Source organism: Hipposideros armiger, unplaced genomic scaffold (genome assembly GCF_001890085.2).
Source record: "Hipposideros armiger isolate ML-2016 unplaced genomic scaffold, ASM189008v1 scaffold_17, whole genome shotgun sequence".
Classification (NCBI taxonomy): domain Eukaryota; kingdom Metazoa; phylum Chordata; class Mammalia; order Chiroptera; family Hipposideridae; genus Hipposideros; species Hipposideros armiger.
Window position 1 is genome coordinate 1213497 of NW_017731367.1, and position 16265 is coordinate 1229761.

General features: G+C 41.9%; 1 protein-coding gene across 6 annotated transcripts in view; it reads left to right on the forward strand.

Moving 5' to 3' along the window:
• Nucleotides 1-2150: 2150 nt before the first annotated feature.
• The window catches only part of DIS3L2 (DIS3 like 3'-5' exoribonuclease 2), a 327384-nt gene continuing 313269 nt past the window's right edge, over nucleotides 2151-16265 (forward strand). For 4 of the 6 annotated variants that reach the window (XM_019628923.1, XM_019628956.1, XM_019628962.1 and 1 more), the window contains exon 1: nucleotides 2151-2227. The gene's annotated coding sequence lies outside the window, so the exon portion shown is untranslated. Of the gene's footprint in view, nucleotides 2228-2619; nucleotides 2744-4213; nucleotides 4233-16265 lie in introns of those variants that run through there. The other 2 variants (XM_019628942.1, XM_019628950.1) reach the window with 2 other exon arrangements.

Below are 16265 nucleotides of genomic sequence, written 5' to 3' on the forward strand. Positions count from 1 at the left end.
CAATGACAAGTTTCTACCTCTTGAGGCACCACGAATTCTCCCAGAAACCCAGCCTAATGAATCACCTTGATCTTTCAACAAAACACAGTTCTTTAGAATAGATGCTGTATTCAAGGCTGCCAGAAAAATGTGGAATAGACTTTATTATACTTCATGTATTTGGGGGTTCCTTTGTCTACCTTGAAAGTTGACTTTGTTTTGTTCACAAAAGTTGATTTAACTTCCTTTTATCAAATTATAGCCATTTGCTGATCTTGCCTTACTGGATCCTAGGCCCCTTTGGCTGATACTTTGGGTGATCCGAAACCCTTGAGGCACACATTTTGAATTTGGTGGTTTACTCCCACAGATGGCTACTCACATCCGTTGTGGATAGATTTATAGTCTCTCAGAAAAGAGTAATACTTCTCTTTTGGGGGAGTTTACTGTAACACTTGATATACTGGGAATGTACTAGAGTTATGGACTGGAGGTATTCTTGTGGGGTAAGCCTCTCACCCCAAGTCTCTCCAACGTGTATTGTGGTGTTTCTTTGGCCCATATGAGGAAGCCCTGGGCTCACTTGACTTAGAGGACATGTGGATATGTCTACCCAGCTCCCCAGCCTTCATAATGGCTGACATCATACTTTTTGCCAGAATGGGATCTGCCTGTCGAACGTACGTACAATAACTGTCCTTCCTTTGTTGTCTTTGTCCTGTCTATCCCTGCTTCTAACTATATAGCTTTGGTTTCCTTGGCTTCATCTCCCAGCTCTGCCCCCTACACCCCACCTTCTATATTTTCAATCCTTTGTTCTTTTCCTCTTCTGATCTTCCCATCCTTAGCTCCATTGGGACCTCTCCCACCCATCGAGCCCCTGGATTTCCACCAGCCTCTTCCTCCTGCCCTTGCTGGACTTCTTCCATCAATTGAAGAGACACATTTTGCCTCCATCAGTTTTGCTAAGAGTTCTGAAGAGACTTGTAGGAACATTAAAAACCAAAGGCTTTTATGGGTTCATTTACTCTTTAAACAGACATTAAGGCCTTTGTGTGTGGTAGGCAGTGGAGATGCAAGGTTAAATAACAAGTATTTCCACCTTCAAGGAGCTCGGTTCTTAGTAGAAGAACCCTGAAATTTGCAAGTACTGTGAGAGTGATTTTTAAAACCTTAAGGGACTCAGGAACAATGCTATGTATCTCTTTTACTTATTTCAGTATGGAGCATATATGGTGGTGGACTCCTTCGGTACACAGACTCAAGCCTGTGGACTCTGACACCGTATTTCTGAGTTTTTCCTACTGTCACTACCGGGCACTTGAGTTCCACAGCATTTGACCCTGGTGACCATCCCCTGATATTCTTTCCTTCCCTGCTGTGTCCTCAGCAGCCCTTCAATCCAACATTCTGGCAGCTCTCTCAGGTGCCTCTTTGTTCATACCTTCTAGGCCATCCATAGCCATTCTCTCTTCTCTACACACTTCCCTGGGTAGGTCACACCGACCTTTCAGTGGGTTTCTCAACTGAGCTTACTCTCTGACCTCAAACACCTTCTTCCTTACCATTTTTATTCGGTTCATGTCTCCACCATCAGCTTTCCCCCACTCGTGTCTGCATAGCCTCCCTCGGACAGGCAGGTAGGCTCCCCTAGCTTCGCCCATCCCGTTGTGCAGGATACCGCTTGCCTGCCCTCCCACCGGCCTGGGCATTCTGAGGGCAGGAACCACACCTGGGTTACCCCGTTCTGTATCCCCAGCGCCAGCCCTGCACCTGGCTCCGAGCAGGTGTCGTTGAGTTAAAGCCTGACACAGGATAGGGCTGGCGTAGCTACAACTAGAAGCGGGGTGAGACGCCTCAGGCCTGGCGGCGTCTGCGGGGTGAGAGCCGGCCCCGGCTGGAAGGTTCAGGGGCGGGGGCGGGAGGGCGACCGCCGGTTGCTGGCCCCGGAGCAGGGCCCCGGAGCCGGTCGGGGCCGGGCAGGGAGGGGGTCTCAGAGGCCACCTATCTAGAGCCACCGCGGACAGCCAGACGCCCCCGCGAGGCGAGGCTGGAGAAGCCGCTGCGGCGCCCCCGCCGCCCCCGGCGGAACCCCTGCGGACCACCGCCTCGGCGCGCACTCGCCCCGCGCTTCCCTCTTGGCCCCTCCCGGCCACCGTTGCTCTCTATACCGCTGCGCCCTGACCCGGAAGAGCATCCTCCTTAGCAACTGCGGGACCGTGACGGCGCCGGTCTCCCGGGAGCTACGGTGAGACCTCCCGCCCCCGCCCCGCGCGCCCCCTCTCACCCCCTTCTTCGCACTGACCCGCGTCTGGCCCGCGTGGGCTCCCTGGCCCTTCGTGGGGCACTTGCGGTGGCCCCGGGCGAGCGCCCTCCGCCTCTGGCATCTCTCCCGGGTCCCTGCTCACCCCACGCCCCCCGCTCCGGACAGACCCGGCCTCCGAGGCCGGGCTCCTCGCCCCCGACCCGCTGGCCCTCCCTTGTAGCCCAGTCTAGTGCAGCGGTGAGGAAACCCAGAACGAAGCAGCGGTTGCTGCAGAGAGGATGCTTCCCGAGGCTCAGGTCACCTGTGGACGCGTTCTCACGGGTCCTGATCCACATATTGGGGATTGGCAGGGATGGGCGGCGCCTCAGAAGGCTTGAGTGGCAGCCACTGAACTACAGTACTTGATGTTTGCCTGCTGCTTTCCAAAGTGATATCTTGATCCGCTTTTTTGATCGTGGAGACTCATTTAATTGAATATTTTGACGGATCCTTTCCCGGGTAATTAGCTTGCTAGTCTTCAGCGCTGTGCAGTTAGTATTCTGTAGCTTAGATTTTGTATCTTCCAGTTTTTTTTACAGAAGGAACTCTCCCTGGGACAGAGTAGGCTTAGGAAAAATGTCGAGTGGAATTTGCTACTTGAAGAAAGTAGGGGCAGGTGTGTTGTTAACAGATTCACTACACGCTCTTATCAACATTCCAGCTGGATTTTTTTCCCCCCCAGAAATTGACAAACTGAAATTTACGTTGGAACCACAAGGGACTGATAACTTCCCTTTATTGAGTTTGAAGGAGTGGCACTAAAAAAAATTCTTAAGCTTCATTTGAACATTGTTGGATAATGACTTTATATTTGATCCAATGATGATGGTACTAAAACTGAGGCATGTGAACAATTTTGGGGAATGACATTATTTGGGAATAAAATTCAGGAGTTTATATATCAAAACCATTATTCAAAACAGTAGAATTTTATTTCATTTCAATAAGTATTAAGCACTATAATGTTATATGTGCCTGAAAGGAGATATATATATATATATAATATATATATATATATATATATATATATATATGAAATATATATAAAAAATATATATGAAGTGAGACTGCACACATTAAATTTTAGGAAAACTATAAAATTGCATTTGTTTAAATGTAAAGTCAGTGGGAGGAGAAATCAGTATGGGTCTGAATTTTCAGGAATATGTTTATGGGTTATATCTCGAAAGTATAGATACTACTTGTCTCTTGATTTGTCTCTAAAGTGTAGATACAACTTGTGTTTGTGTTGGAGGGGACAAGGAATCCTAAATAGTTTCTTCCTTAGGTTCTTAAAGGTTTGGGAATTAGTCTCATGTGACATTTTGTAGATTTAAATTTCTGAGGTCACTTGCTTGCAGTATCTCTTTCACTCTTAGTACAAATCTGTCTGGCAGTTTTTGTGTTTGACATCTAAAACAATGAGGCAACTAGTAGGGGGCTTTGCCACCTAAGAGATTCTTCTGCTTCTGCAGTTGATCTTAATTTTATAGGAGACACCACAGTTTAAGTAGAGTTAGTTACTGTTTCATACATACTTAAGAGTCTTGTGAAATGTTTTTCTTTCGTCATTTGACAGATATTTCCGGGATGCTTCCTATGTAGCAGGCACTGTATCAGGAAACACCCAAACAGCAGTTACTCAGCAACTATTGATATTATAGTAGCTCTGCTGTGTGTGTGTGTGTGTGTGTGTGTGTGTGTGTGTGTATACATACCTGTCTGCCTTTGATGCTAAGCATTTGGTTAGAGATGCAGAAGGGCTAAAGAAATTTACACAGGCATACCTCATTTATCATGGTTCCTTTTATTGTGCTTCACAGGTGTTGCCTTTTTTTTTTTTTAAACAAATGAAAAGCAAGACCCTCCACCAGCAAAAAGATTACTACTCACTTGATTGCGTTACCTTATTACTGTTTTCTGGAACTGAAACTGCAATATTTTCGAGGTATGCCTGTACAGGCACCTGAATTTATTTTTCTTTTTAGCGTTGAATAGGCATTGTAGGCTCAGTTGCTTTGGGCAGTCTCCAAAGATTCATTTTGTGAAGATGCATACTCTTAAGGAGTCCTCTTGTGATGTTTTATTGCTTTCTTACAGGTTTAGTGCCCATTTATTCACTTAACAAATATTTGAGTGCCTACTTGGTACTAGGCACTGTGCTTGGCGTTGGTTAGGGGAGAGAGTGAATGCATACATGGTCCTTGTCCTTAGCAGATGATGTCAAATAATCCCACGAATGTAAAACTGCAACTGTGACAAGTATTTGAGTTAGGGAAGTCACAGAAGTGACATTTGAATTGAAATCTGAATTGAAATTTGAATGGAATACTGGGGAAAGGAAGAATGTTCCAGTCAGAGCAAGCAGCAAGGGCAGAGACCCTGTGATGGCAGGGTTCATGAAGAGGACTGAGGACTTACAGAACAGCTTGATGTGTGGAGCAGGAAGAACGAAGAATCTGGTGGGAGAGGGGCCTGGAGAGGTGGGCCAGAAGGCGGGAGGCCTTGTAAGCAGGTTGAGGAGTTTTTCTTTATCCTTTAGTAAAGAGAAGCCTCTGTACAGTTTTACTTAGAGACTTACGCTGGATTGTGGGTGGGGATGACACTTAGATCGTGTTTGAATAGCCTGCTTTGTATTTCTACCGTTGCTTAGTATTGTATACTTTCCTTGTTTTCTCAGCATGCTCCCTCAGCTTTGTTGTTGTTGGGGAAGCCTCTATGTTTCACTAGCAAGACATGTCCACTTTTTTGTCTTTTAATTGGGAGAAAAGGAATTTTAGGGATTAAGATTGGACCATAGGAGTTAGTTGATTTGGAATATCAGTGTGACCTCTAGGACACTAATTTCTGTAACTTTTTAGTCTACTAAAAACATAAAATTTACCCTCTTAACCATTTCCAAGTGTGCAGTTCAATGGTGTTAGCTGTATTTACATTGTTGGGTAACAGGTCCCTAGGACTTTGTCATCTTGCAAAACTAAAACTCCACCTGTTGGATGGCTCCCTGTCCTCCCCCCAGCTCCTGGCACCCTCCCTTCTACTTTCTGTTTCCTGGATTTTGACTACTCTAGGTATCTCAAATAACTGAAATCATACAAGATGTGTTCATTTTTACCTTCATGATCCTTTCCTGGAATACCTTCTTTCGTCAGCCAATTAAAATCCTCTTGGTTCTTTAAAGGCCCAGTTCCTTGTCCTTGTCCTTCAACTTGGATTAATAGACCCAGAATGAAAGAGGTCTTAGAAATAATCCTGTCCAACCCTCTCTTATTCTAGGTGAGAAAAATGAGACCGGTAGAAGTTTCAGTGAATTGTCCAAGGACAGACATTGGGCAGACCTGGGACGAGAGCTCGAGCCTTTGAGCCCTTGGATGGGTGCCTTTGGTGCTTCGGGCTGTTCACATGTTGTGACTTAGTGTTCTGTGCTTTAGTTAGATCAGAGGTACCACTGAGGTACAGAAACATTTCCATAGCTCTATAACATACGCTGAGGCATATTAGATGCCTAGGAAATACTTGTTGATGAATTGATAATCTTCAGGACTTTCATGGCCTAAAAGACGGCCCTACAGAAAATGTTGAGCATCGTTGATTTCAGATCCTTGATTATATTAATCAGATTTACATTGGTCCTTCTGCAGTTGGATAATTCTTTCACGTTTGCAATCAGAGTTCAGACTTGCTCACCTTTTCATGATTCTTTATTGCATGTATTTGCCCGTGGTATGTGTTCTTGGGTTGCCCTGTAAAGTTTGAGGAAATCTGATGGAAAAACCCATCAGAAGTGAAAAACCTAATGCATTAAACTTTTTGGGTTAGCTGATTTGAGGCAAATTTTTGAAAGAACCATATTTGTACCACATTTTGTAGTGCTCATCTTAGAATTCCTATAAACCAGTTGAGTTTGGGTATTGGACCAGAAGTGATTTTGAGATGGCTCAATATTTTAAGGGCAAAAAAAGTGTAAGCATTTTCTTGTGTGAGGAAGACTTGTAAACTTTTATTTGCAGTTTTCCTAGTTGTCCCTGACTTTGCTTTCCTGTAATGGTAGGTCAGCCTCATAGAATCCAACTTTTAGAATGTCTTCTTATTTTAACCTTCAAAAAGTTTTTTCTTTTATATAGGAAGTTGCTGTGGGAAATAAAGTTCAGTTTCACTCACATACTACAGAGCACATGTACAAATCAAACTGGGGGCCTAGACTGGGTCCAGAGATGCCTCTGAGATGCAGCCGTCTATACCGTTACTGGTGACGTCGGAGACCTGGCCAAGATTCTTGTCTTCATTAGACTGAGGGTGGGTGGTGGTGGAACTGCCGAAGATGCTCCTCTGTGTCATGTAACAGGAGATAGAAAGATTCGACGACGAGGACTTTGCAGATAGCGTTTTATTTGGAACCATAGCACTGATGCCCCAGAGCTGCAGTTATGTGATGAACTCTTGTGTTGAAGCTGGAATTGGTCAAGTTCAGTCAATTATTAGTCCAAAAAAAAAAACCCTACCCTTTCCCCCCAATTTTTAAAAAATTTTTTATTGGGGAATTGGGGGGATGGGGACAGCTTTGGGGAATTGGGGAGGGGAACAGACAAGTTGCTGTCGTTTTGTTCTTCAGTCTAGTTGTGGAGGACGTCGTTTCACTGGCCCAAGTTGGCACCATCATTGCGCTCTTCCCGGGTGAGGCAGATCAGTCGCCGGCTTCTGGACGGCCGCTCACTGGGGCTGCTGGCCGCTCACGCTGGCTGCTGGCTACACACGGTAGCCCATGGCAACTCACTGCCACAGGGGCTGCAGCCCACGCCGTCGCCGGCGACCCACAGCAGCCCAGCTCCAGGTTGAGCTGTTGTTCAGCATCTTAGCTGTAGAGGGCAGTGTCACTGGCCCTCATATGTGGGATCCGAACCGGGGCCCTCTGGCGTCCCAAGCCAGTTCTTAACCAACGCGCCACTCGGCCGGCCCTCCCCCCAATTTTTAAAATTGTGGTTTATTGGGGGGATTATAATTTATGGATCCCTTTCTATGTGTCAGGTAATTCACAGGCATTATGTCATTTAAAACCAGTTGTCCAATGAGAAAGATGATTTAACTCTTATTGAGAAAATTGAGCATAAGGCAATAAGTGTTAAAACCAAAGTATGGACCCATGTCTCTGATTCCAAAGCCCATATTTCTTCCATCACAGTGCATCATGCCACTTCCCTAAATCAGGTTCTGATTTCAGTATTTACACTGGGCATGAGAACATCAACATATGTACTATTTGAATGATAAAGAGAAGGGCAAGTAATGAAGTAGGCTGATGTACGTAGTAAGAAATTACCTGTTCCCTGTGGCTTAAAAAATCCTTCAAATGAAGGAAAATAATTGTTGGAATATCTGGTAGACTTGAGAGCTTGGTTACCTCAACCAGGAGGCGGCGGGAAGTTAAATAATGCTAATTGAAGAACCCTATTCCTAGGTTCCTCTGCAGGCTTCCTTTAATGAAATTGGATGCTTTCCATCTCCTATTAGGCTTTGATGAGGAAGAGGACTTTGTAGTGATTGTCTAGCTGCTGAGGGATTCAGAGACAAGCCCCAAACGTTTCTGTTTAACTTCACCTCATTTAGAGAGCATTTCCCTACATGGGAAATAGTTCCTCCTTTCTCTGTATGCCAAGGTCTGCTTTCATCAGTTTTAAAGGTCTGAACATGGAACTGTAGCAGCAACCATACCAGGAAGGAGCTAATAGCATATTATTATTTTTGTTTAATTCTATATGGTTTGTTATTCTTTTTAGTTATTTTAAGTTTTTTTGATGAAAAAATATTTGAATTGTTCAGAGATTTTTTTGTCCCAATAAGACAAAAATTTTCTTTATGATTTATTGAATTTTGCCAATTCAAGTCAGTCTTTTTGAATAGTTTGGAAGTAAGGATGCCTTATGAATTTTATGACAAATACACATTATTAACAGGGAATAACTTTTAATGAATGAATTAGGGCCCATTTTGTATTATGAATTTTTGGTTAAGACCATATTTGTTAAAAGCTGACTTCCTGAGGTATAGTTGATATAGTATAAACTGTACATATTTAAGGTGTACAATTTGTAAAGTTTTGCCATATATATGGACTCATGAGACTATCCTCACAAACAAGAGAGTGAACATATCTATCACCCCCAAAGCTTTCCTCATATGCTTGGCTCCTTAACCTCCATTCCAGACAACCATGATCTTTCTCTCATTATATATGAATTTTCATTTCCTAGAATTTTATATAAATGGAATCACAGTATGTAGTTATGCTTTTTTCATTCACTATAATCTGAGATTCATCTGTATTTATTTATTTATTTATTTTAAAAGATTTTTATTGGGGAATTGGGGGGATGGGAACAGCGCTGGGGAATTGGGGGAAGGGGAACAGACAAGTTGCTGTCCTTTTGTTCTTCAGTGTAGTTGTGGAGGACATTGCTTCACTGGCCCAAATTGGCACCATCATTGCGCTCTTCCCGGGCAAGGCAGATCAGTCGCCGGGTTCTGGAGGGCCACTCACTGCGGCTGCTAGCTGCTCAGGCTAGCTGCTGGCTACACACGGTAGCCCACGGCAACCCACTGCAGCAGGGGCTGCAGCCAACGCCGTCCCCGGCGACTCACAGCAGCCTAGCTCCAGGTTGAGCTGTTGTTCAGCATCTTAGCTGTAGAGGGAAGTGTCACTGGCCCTCATATGTGGGATCCGAACCGGGGCCCTCTGGCGTCCCAAGCCAGCTCTTAACCATTGCGCCACTCGGCCGGCCCTCATCTGTATTTTTAATGTATCAGTAGTTGATTCTTTTTTGATTCTGTGTAATATTCCTTTGGATGGATGTAGCACAGTTTGAATGGATATGCATTCACTATTGATGGACATATTGTTTTCAGTTTTGGTAACAAATAAGGTTGCTATGAAGTTGTGCACAAGTCTGTGTGTGGACATACACTTTTATTTCTCTTGGCTACATAAATACATAAGAGTAGAATGACTGGTTCATACTGTAGAGAATGACTGGTTCATACTGTAGGTATACAGTTAACTTTTAAAGAAACCGTCAAGGTTTTTCAAAGCGACTGTACTATTTTGCATTCCCACCAGCAGTGTATAAGAGGTCCAGTTCCTCTACATCCTTGCCACTTGGTATGGTCAGTCTTTCAAATTTTAGACATTCTGACTTTTTTTTAAAGATTTTATTGGGGAATTGGGGAAGTGGAACAGCCAAATTGTTGTCCTTCAATCTTAGTTGTGGAGGGTGCAGCATGCAGCCAGCTCAGCTCCAACTCCAGTCGTCGTCTGGCTGCCAGTCGGCAGCTCGGGGCCACTGAGCTCAAGGTGCCATGTCAATCTTAGTTGTGGGTGGGCTTAGCCACCATCCCATGCGAGCGTCAAATAGGCAACCTTGTTGTTAGGAGCATGTGCTCTCACCAGCTGAGCCAGCCTGCTGCCTGAGCTCAGTGGCAGCTCATCTCGGGCACAGCTCACTGGCCCATGTGGGAATCGAACTGGTGACCCTGTTGCTCAGAGCTCGTGCTCTTAACCAACTGAGCCACTCGGCTGGCCCCTAGATGTTCTGATTTTTAATGGTATCTCATTGTGGTTTTAGCTTGCATTTCCCTAATGACTGACTAGTGATGCTGAGCACCTTTTCATGAACTTATTTGCTATCCATATTGCTTCTTTGGTGAAGTATCTGTTTAAATCTTTTGTTCATTTTTAATTGGGTTCTGTGTTTTTGTATTACTGATCTTAGAAGTTCTTTATATATTCTGGATGTTAAGTCTTTTTTCAGACATAAGATTTGCAAATATTTTCTCCTATTCTTGTCATTCTTTTAATGACGTCTTTTGAAGAGAGACGTTCTTTGTTTTGATAAAGTCCAATTTATAATTTTTTTTATGGGTTATTCTATTTGTTGATTTATCTAAGAAATCTTTGCCTAAGTTATTATAACAAAGTTATTCTCCTAAGTTCTAGAAGTTTTAGTTGTAGGTTTTACATTTAGATCTATGATCTACTTTGAGTTAATTTTTATGTATTGGGCGAAGTGTGGATCAAATTTCTTTTTTTTACATATGGAATCCAACTATTGTAGAAGTATTTGTTGAAGATCATTCCTTCAGTAAATAGCCTTGTATGTAGGTTGTACCTAGGTTGAAAATCTGTTTATGTGTGCGTGGTGATCTATGTGTCTCTCTTGACCACCAGTACTACGCTGAACTTGGTTACTGTAGTTTGATAAAAAGCCTTGAAGTCAGATGGTGTAAGTCTTTTAGCTTTGCTGTTTTTTCCCCCCAGATTTTGGATCTTTGAGGTCCTTTCATTTCTATATTAATTTTAGAATCAAATTGTTCGCTTTTCCAAAAATTCTGCTTGAGAATTTGATTGGGATTGTATTGAATCTTGTAGATCAATTTGGGGAGAGTTATCTTAACAATGTTGAGTCATCTAACCCATGAACATGCTATAGTCTTCATTTGTTTAGTTTTTTGTAATTTTTTTCTTTTTTTATATCTCTCAGCATTATTTTGTAGTTTTCACTGGCAAATTTTGTACATTTTTTTTCATAGTTATCCTTATGTATTATGTATTTTTTTATGCTATTTGTTGCTAGTATATGGAAATATGATCAATTTTTGTACATTGATTTCTGTCAACCTGCTTATACTGACTCATTCTAGTAGCTTTTTTATAGATTCTGTTGGGTTTTCTACATGAAGATTATGTCATCTGTGAATTCAGACAATTTTAGTTCTTCCTTTGTAATCTTTTATTTATTTATTTATTTATTTATTTATTTATTGCACAGGCTGTAATTCCCAGTACAGTGTTAAATGGAAGTGGCGGGAGCAGACATATTTGTCTTGTTCCTGATTTTAAGGAAGAAAGCATTCAGACTTTAACTGTTAAGTATAATGATAGCTGTAGGCTTTTTGTATATACTCTTTGTCAGTCATTCCTTCTATTCCTAGTTTCCTGAGAGTTTTTATCAGAGAATGTAGGATTTTGTCATGCTTTTTCTGAGTCTACTGAAATCATGTTTTTTTTAATTTTTCATTTGTTAATATGGTGAATTACATTGATATTCAAATATTAGCACTAACCTTGCATTCCCGAGATAAACTCTACTTGATCCTGATGTACTGTTATTTTTATATGTTACTGGAACTGATGTCCTAAAATTAAAAAAAAATTTTTTTTGCACCTATGGTTATGACATACTGGTTTGAGATATTTTTTCTTGTAATATATTTGTTTTTGTCTTGGTATCAGGGTAATGCTAGCAACCTTGAATGAGTTGGGAAATACTATTAACTTTCCTTTTATTTTCTGGAATAGTTTGCATCTGTTACCATTTTCTTTCGGCTGTGAGTACCTCCTTTAGTGTTTCTGGTAATACAAATTTGCTGGTGATGATTTCAGCTTTCACGTGTCTGAAAAAGTTTGTATTTTGCCTTTGTTATTGAAAGCTATGTTTTCTGCATAAAGAATACTAGATTGACAGTTTTTTCTATCAGTGCTATAAGGATTTTGATTCACTGTCTTCTACCTTGCTTGTTTCTGACAAGAAATCTGACATCCTTATCTTGTTCCTCTGTACTTAATATGTCCTTTTTCTCCGCTGCTTTTAGGATTTTCCCTTTAAACTGGTTTTAAGAAAATTGATTGTGCTGCCTCTTGGTACAGCTTTTTTTAATGTTGCTTGTGATCATGGAACTTCTTGGATTTGTGGTTTTATAGTTTTTATCAAATTGGGAACAATTTCAGCTATTTCTTTAAATATTTTTTTCTTTCTCCACCTCTCTCCAATTACACATATATTAGGTTGTTTGAAGTTGTTCCACAGCTTACTGATGTTCTCTGTTCATTTTTTCTTTCAATTTTTTATTTTGTATAGTTCCTATTGCTATAGCGTCAAGTTTACTAATATTTTTCTTCAGCAGTGTCTAATCTGTTAATTTCATGTAGTCTGTTTTTTATCTCAGGTATCATAGTTTTTATCTATAGAAGTTTGATTTGGATATTTTTTTGTATCTTCGCAGTCTCTTAACCCGTTCAGTCTTTCCTCTAACTTTTTGAACAGATGGGATATACTTCTAATAACTACTACTTTCCTATCCTTTCTCAAAAATTACTCCCATATATTTCTACATTCTCTCTTTCTCTTTGTGTGTCTCTTGTCTGTCTGTCTGTCTCTTTCACATAAATATACCATATTTATTAAAGAAGTAAATGCCCCTATTTTGTATATTTGGAAACAGGCTTAAGAAAGTTAAGTGGTTTGGGTTGATCAAGGTCAGACAGTTAATGTTCAGGCTTACATCCAGTTTTTTCACAACTTCTGCTCTTTCCATTACACTTGCTTCAGTAGAAGGGGTAAGACAAGTATAGAACTAAAATAGGAGTAACAGTAGGGAAGGCATCCTACCATGTTTTCCCGAAAATAAGACCTAACTGGAAAATAAGCCCTAGCATGATTTTTCAGGATGCTCATAATATAAGCCCTACCCCAAACATAAGCCCCAGTTAAGATTGTCAGCCAGACATGACTGTTTGAATAAATGAATAAGTAAATGTAGACTGTTGGAGCAAAAATTAATATAAGACCTGGTCTTATTTTCAGGGAAACATGGTAATAGAAAGAGAAGAATTATGAAAGATCAGAAGGGAGTAGTGTGTGGGTTATAAAAGACTTCCAAGGATGCAGGAGGCTTTTGGGATGCACCTTGAAGGACAGGTCAGATTTTGCAGGTTGCTCTACGGAGGATAAAGCATTAGAGGAGAGAAGAGTATTACAGTGCGTGGGGCTGGAAGAGTGGGGCATGTGTTTAGCTGAGTTGGGTGTGAATATGGAAAGCAGCTGACTTAGGGAGGTTGGACTGAACTGAACTGTGGAGTATTTTTGATGTCTGGCTTTAACACAACTTTTTTATACATCTTGTCTCTTCAACTGCTGTATGCTTCTGACACACGGATGGTATTTTTTAAAATTTCCCTGCATTATTCGTACCATCTTGCATATGATTAATTCACAGGTTATTGATTGATTAATAACATTTTCTTACTGTAGCATCCTTAGTTTTACTTTATTGGTACTTGTGATTGCATTGTTTGTTGTATAAGAAGTCTTAAATCCTGTGTTCATAAAATTCCTTTCGAGGAAGTCAGCATGCTTCATGCTAATTCATTTATTGATTGTCTTGGCAGTCAGCTTCCCATACTCAGAGAGGGTCCCACTTTCTCAGGCACCCAGACCCTCCTTCAGTTTAAGGGTCGTTCTGTAATCTTGCACTGTTCTAAGGGAAGGAATGCTCAGGTGATAGTGTTGTGGTCAGAGCCGAGGCCCGGTTCCCTGGTTGGGGCGGAGGAGTATGTGTGGGGCTGACCTTGCACGCACAGCTGCCCACCACATGCAGAATTGGCTCGTAACACGGCAAGTGCTCAACTGGACTCACTCCAATCTTTGTATCTCAAAAGAATTGAGAGCTGAGATTTTAACCAGGGTTTCATTGAATTTCAGTCAGTTAAAAAATAATTAATGGGAGAATATCTTACTGTTCAAATCACATCATTCTTTCTGCAGTGCTCTTAATTATCTTAAGCAAACCTTTTTACTCTTAGTGCTGGCAAGTGACCTCTTTGCTAGAGCTTCCTGAAGTGAATGCTAGTTCTCAGTGACTTTGATCAAAGAGCGCATTGCCCTCTGCTGTTTGCCCCCCCCCCCATCCCCATGAGCCTGCTTGTTAATGCAACTTCAGAAGAAAAGATGAAAATCAGGGATTTTGCTAAGTCCTAACAGGTGACTACTTAAAGGACATGAATAGAATCAAACAGATTTTCAGTGGCAGAGATTGAATCTAGAGTTAAAAGACTACATGTGTCTTTACATGCATTCTGTAGTCCTGTTTGTTTTAAAATTATGCTGTTTTATTAAATGTTGAGGAGTTACAAAATAATGTATGCAAAATATATGTAAGGTTTATAGAATAACAGGACAATGGATACGCATGTACCCAAACACCTAGTTTAAGAAAGAATTGTCATTGCCATTGAAATTCTCTATGATCTTGTTCCTAATCCTACCTCTTCCCCATTCAGAGGTAACCTGAGTTTTGTATTTTCTTCGTACTTGAACCACATAGATTTTATCCTTAAGTTGTTTAATTTTGCGTGTTTTTGAATTTTATAAAATGGAAGGACAATACAGATGCTTTTCAGTATTAAATATTTGAAATTAAGTTTTAAACATCAAATAGATGGTTGTCTTAGCAAATTAGAAATGAGAGATTAGAGGAAACTCTATTGTCCTTCAGGCCAGGTAAGTATTGTTTCTTCCAGAATGTTCTTCAGTGCTTGGTCCAGTCTGTGTTAATTGTCTCAAAGAAAGAGCTCCACTACCCCTGAAGGAAAGTTGTTTTCTAATCTCTGATCTGTTTGGAAGTTGTTCTTTGTAATTAGATGGAGATTAAAATATGCTTTATTCTTTCTGAATTTCTTTTAAGGTCACTACCATATGTAGTAATACAAAATATGTGCGTATGGGTTTGCCAAGATTAGTTTCTGTGGGAATCTTAACTTTGGAGACCCTCACCTCTGGATTAATGAATTGTGTGCTGTATGAATGTAGGTTTTATATTTAATGGGCGTCTAGAGGCAGCAAGATATTAGTGATGTAGTGTCCCCATATGTGACAAGTTGAACACTTGCAGTACCAAGTTTGAAAATAATCCTGAGATTCCGAGCTTTGCTGTGGAGCCAGCGTCCCACACTCTGCTCAGCAGGCCTGTGTCAACGCTGAGAAACTGCTGCAATGGAAGTGAGGCCTCGTGTTTCCCTGGGGCCCATAAGCCTCAGGTGTGTCCTGTCTCCCCTGGAAGCAGGGATTCCAGAGCTGCTGTTTTTTGTTTGTTTGTTTTTAATTGGGGAATTGGGGGAGGGGAACAGTGTTGGGGAATTGGGGAAGGGGACCAGCCAAATTGTTGTCCTTCAGTCTTAGTTGTGGAGGGCACAGCAAGCTCAGCTCCAGGTTCAGACGCGCTACTCAGCTCAAGGTGCTGTGTTCCATTAGTTGTGGGTGGGCGTAGCCACCATTGCATATGGGAGTCGAAACAGCAGCCTCATTGTTAAGAGCGTACACTCTATCCACTGAGCCACCCGGATGGCAGCTCAGCTCAAGGTGCCAAGTTCAGTCTTAGTTGTGGATGGGCATAGCCACCATTACATGAGTGTGTCCAACCCACAGCCTTGTTGTTAAGAGCATGTGCTCTCACCAGCTGAGCCATCCTGCCACCTGTTGGCAGCTCAATGGTAGCTCAGCTCAGGGGGGGGGCGCAGTGTCACTAGCCCATGTGGGAATCGAACCGGCGGCCCTGTTGCTCAGAGCTTGCACTCTTGGGCAAGCTCTTAACCAGCTGAGCCACTCGGTCGGCCCCCAGTGCTGCTGTTTTGAGCTCTCTTTTTGAAGCAGCAAGGACAAGAAATGCCACAGGTCTGTCTTAGGTGCATTTCAGTATTTTTGGAATTATTTTGGTTACCTGTTTTGTTATTAGCTCTGAACTCTATGGCGATGTCCTTTGGGTGGTAGAGGTTTTATTTGGGAAATGTAGAATTTTGAAAAGCTGCAAACCCTAGACTCATCATCGTTCAGACTCAGTCCTGTTGAAAGACGTGAATGTGGGACACATAATTTCTCCACAGATGGAGGGCTGCCTTCCATTGGTCTTGTAGGGCCGTGCAGGTCCCCCAGTATAGGGCACTCAGCTGACAGACCAGATATGCAATCGGCAGGTTGGCTTAGGGCTCATTCAGCTTTCTCCATATTTCTTTCTGTGGTCTGGATTTAGTCTTGGTCGTTTAGCTCTTTAGGATTTTGTGTCCTCATTCCTCCAGACGCCTCGAATAATGCTTCAATTCTCTGTGACTTTGATGGGATGGTACAACTGCTTGTGACTTTGCTGTGTTCCCCTGGGA